The following is a 4847-nucleotide window of genomic DNA, read 5'->3' on the forward strand; positions in this document are numbered from 1 at the left end:
CTGCAGTAGGTGGAATAAATTTCCAGATTATACTTTCAGTTCCCGTTTCCTTTACTACTTTAGTCCAATTTAGTTTTGATAAATCATTAGACGCACCCCGAAAATTTGTCCCGTTATCACTATAGATTATTCTAGGGCGTCCGCGCCTAGCAACAAATCGTCGAAGCGCCAGGAGAAACGCATCAGTAGAAAGAGAATTTACGAGTTCAAGGTGAATGGCACGGTACACAGCGCAGGTGAACAGCGCGATCCACACCTTTCCTCCATTTTTTAAAAACAGCGGTCCGGCCAAATCAATCCCTATGATTTCAAATGGCGCACAATCCGTAACTCGGTCTGGCGGCAGAGGTGTCGGTTCGCTTGACATGGCCTTAGTTTTAAATCTTTTACAAACGATACAGTTAAAGAGGACATTTTTAATGGCCTTTCTAGCTCTGACTATCCAAAATCTTTCTCGTAATATGCATTGCATCATCTGAAGACCAGCATGACAGTTCTTATTATGCACATTTCTGATTAATAACTTAGTAAAATCACATTTTTCTGGTAACAGTATTGGATACAGAAAAGATTCATAGTCATCTCTATTTAGTATTCTCGTTTTAACTCTTAGAATACCATCATCATCAATGAGCGTTTCAATAAAATTATAAGATTTCTTATCAGTCAGATAATAATTTTGAACCAAACGAATTAAATTTTTCTCAGAATTTTCAATTTCATACTGTGAAAGTTCAATCTTTCCATTCTTTTCAGAACCACCTTTACAATTATTTACAAATCTAAATATCCATGCAAATACTCTAATCATTTTATCATAATTGGATACACTGATTCGATGCCAAGGGGGTGCGTCTTTTGATAGATCAATATTCACTCTTTTTATCTTTTTCCTCTCCAATTCTACTTCTTCATGCAAATAAATAATCTCACCAGTGGGCCAGTTTTCAGGGCTTTCTCGTAACCACAAGGGGCCTTCCCACCATCTAGACCGAAGCATTTGCTTCGCAAAACATCCGCGCGACAACAAGTCGGCAATATTTAGTTTCCCTGGGATATGTCTCCATGAATGACCTCGCGTCAACTCTCGAATCTCTTTAACCCTATTTTCGACGAAAACGGACCAATTTCCTTGCTCTGTTATCCACCAAAGGGCAGTGGTTGAATCAGACCAGAAGGTAACTTTTAAATCGGGCAAACTGAGAGCTTTGATAATAGAATTTGCAAGTCTAGAACCTATACAACAGGCCATTAATTCTAAGCGAGGAATGCTTAAAGATTTCAAAGGCGATACTCTAGACTTCGCCCGTACGAGATTTATTTTTACTTCAGAATTAAATATTGATCGAACAAAGACGCACGCTGCATACGCCCCCTTGCAAGCATCCACAAATACATGTAGTTCAGACGTGTCATTGATAAACAAGTATCGAGGCAAAGTAACATCTTTCAAAACATTAAGTTCTTTAAACCAGTTCAAAAATATATTTACATCATTCGGAGACAATTCATCATCCCATGCAATTTTCACTTTCCACAATTTTTGCAACAACAGTTTTGGAAGCAATGTAGTTGGCGTTATTAAACCAATAGGATCAAAAATTGTCTGCACAATTGCCAAAATTGTCCTCTTTGTGATTTTTGTATCACAGGTCAATGTATCTGTGTCTGTGCAGCACCTCAGCGTATCATTATCCAAATTCCAAATTACCCCCAAAACGGAAGTATCCCCTGAATGTTTGTCAACATTTGTACCAGCCACATTGCTTTCAAAACCGCGCAAGTTAAAACATCCATTTGACATGATTAATTTGGAATGTTCAATAAACGTAAACTGTTCATCAATACTAAAAACACTAGATAAACAATTATCCACATAAAATGACGATTTCAATTTTTGAGCAACTTCACTATATTGACGTGGACAGTTTTCTAATAGATGCATTATAGATGCGTTCAACAAGTAGGGGCTCGAAGAAACTCCAAACACAACTCTGCAATGCCTATAAATTAATTTCTCTTCATTGCATGGGAAAAAAAATCTGAGAAAATCTCTATCTTTAGATGCGACGGATAACATTAAAAAAGCCTTTTCAATATCGGCACTAATACCAATCGGATACATTCTAAAACGATCTATAATATCAGGTATTAATTCAATAAGATTTATTCCTTTACACAGACATTCGTTCAAAGAGAGTCTCCCTTTCTCAGATGCAGAAGCGTCAAAAACAGGACGAATTTTCGTGGTTTCACTTCCTAATTTGATTACAGGCCTATGCGGCAAATAATGACATTCATTATTCAATTCGTTTTCTGGTACGCGTTCAATAATATTCAACCTTTCCCATTCTTTGAACACATTTTGATAATCATCGAAAAATTTACTACATCTGAGTTTATAGATCATCTTTTGATACCTTTTCCAGGATAATTCTTTATTATCGGTTAAATGTGTCGTATCACATTTCCACGGAAGTTCTACTTCATATCTTCCATTTGGAAGAATTTTCATTTTGTTCTCAAATTCAGATAAATTAAAACTTTCATTCATTTTAACAGTTTCGTTTGGAGCGCATATTCCTATTTTTTCAAGTTCCCATAACTCATTCAGAGGAATTCTCCTGACATGCATTGAAAATGTTTTCAAAATATTATCCTTTTCACCCGAATTTCGTTTGCCAAATACCGTCCACCCAAGTTTCGTTTCGACAGCCGTTACCCCGGACTGTAATTCAATAGAATTTCCCGTCAATAACTTTCCTATAACATCTGCTCCGATTAAAAGGTTAATTTCAATTTCCTTTCGCAATGGATCCGAAAATTCGATTTCTTTTTCTTTTAATTCATTCAAAATCTCTTTATCCTTAACCTTAGGAATAAAACCGCAAATCTTTTTTTCCGATAATGCCTCAAAACTACATGCGAATGTTCCTTTTAAATTGCTGACCTCGACCGAAAACACTTCATGTTGTTTAGGTTTCGTTTCGTCCCCCCCAAACAGTGCATGTATAACTGTCTCCTCCCGAAGTGGAGATGCTTTAAGCTGACTCATCATATTTTCACTAACGTAGCTACTTTGGCTTCCACTATCAATTATGCAGCGAATAATTTTCTCGCGACCTTGACACCGAATTCGAACGCAAAGCGTTTGCAAAAATACAGTTTCGCTTCTGCTACAGTTAGAAAGAGAACTCTCTTTTGAAACATTTATCTGATCATTATTTTTTAGCTTTTGATTACACATTACATCAAAATGATTACAACTTTTGCAAATAGAACAACTTAACTTACCTTTGAAAGGACAAAATTTACTAATATGACTCGCTCTTTTCAGACAAGAAAAACAAGCACCTTTTTTCAACAACAATTGTTGTTTTTCAGCTAAAGTCATTTTTTTTGCAGAGTAACATTTTTCACTAAAATGTTTCTTTTCACAAAAATTACAGTTCGGAACACTCTTACCTGAATTCTCAAGACTTACTAGAGCTGATGCTGTTACGGGATCATTTTGCTTTACCTGTTCGTGGTTATAATCTTTCTTTCGATGGTTCTGTTGGGAAGCGAAACCAGTTCTTGCGAGGAGAACCATCTCTTCCCCCTTAACTTCCTGTTTTAAGAAATTCATTAAATATTTCAAAGATCGATTCCCTTTAGTTTCAATGGAGTCGTGATTTCTGCTTCTTTCCCATGCCATCAGTACTTCTTCTGGTAAGCAACTTTCCACTAAGGGGGTCAAAAAATCCCCATATTTTTCTTGGGTTCTTCCCAAACTTTCCAACGCTCGCAATTTTCCTTCTAGTTCATCATACAGGGAGGGTAGATCCGTTTTTGCTCTTCCGGTTACAGCGTTCTTCATCACTAGGCTTAACAAGTCTCTCACATAGATTTGCACAAGTAAATCTTCGCGTCCAAAGCGCTCTTTTAGTTGTTCGATGGCTTTAGGATAATTAGCTGCCGTTGCCGGGAAGCTAAGGACTAGGCGTTCTGCTTTCGATTTGGGTTCCATGGCCTGCAATAAATACTGCATTTTATCTTCATCGGCGATACTTTTGTCATCGTGGATTTTCTGGAACTGACTCCAAAAAGTCAGGTAATCTTTAGCTTCACCACTGAATTTTTTAAGCTCAATTTTAGGCAATTTAAATTTCCTAGATTCGGAATTATTTGAAGGAGAAGAGGCTTGTATTTCCGCATCTATTTGAGCACACTGTTCTAAAAACTTATCTCGATAATTCTCCGCTTCTTGAAAATCATCACTAAATAATTTTTCTCCATCTTCAGTCTGCAGAATTTGCTGCGATATAGCACTCTGGCATACGTCAAGTCTCTGGAATTTATCACAAAGTTGACACTTCAAAATCGAAAGTATTTTCAAATCTCTTACTTCTTTAGTTAATTCACTTTCGGTTTTCCTTGAGGTTTGCGAAAACGCAATTCTAAGTCCTTTTCTTTGAGCCTTTAAAGCGATCAAATCCATCTTCAAAGTATATTCAAAATCGAAATTCAATAACAAAAGTTCAATCGGAAAATTCTAATTCAAAGCACCCGGTCCCGCCGAGGGTACCACTATGTTACGAAGAACACAGAAAATATATAAATCAAATATATTTAAAACAGTTCGTTCAGTTGCGGGCCTGCCTCTACCCGAGGCTGGGTGCATTATGAATAAAGACAAAAAAATTCTTAATAAATCATTCTTTATTTCCATCAAAACAGTATCACTCTTCCGAGCTCAGCTTTCGTTCGTCTACAAGCAAAACATTCGAAAACAAACTCAGCACGCAGGCTGACGTCACAAGCAGCAGCGCCTCGCGCCGGTTATTACTTCAGTTCATTTCACAACA

Source organism: Stegodyphus dumicola, chromosome 8, assembly GCF_044657685.1.
Source record: "Stegodyphus dumicola isolate Sdum_Otavi_A_Nest chromosome 8, ASM4465768v1".
Taxonomy (NCBI): domain Eukaryota; kingdom Metazoa; phylum Arthropoda; class Arachnida; order Araneae; family Eresidae; genus Stegodyphus; species Stegodyphus dumicola.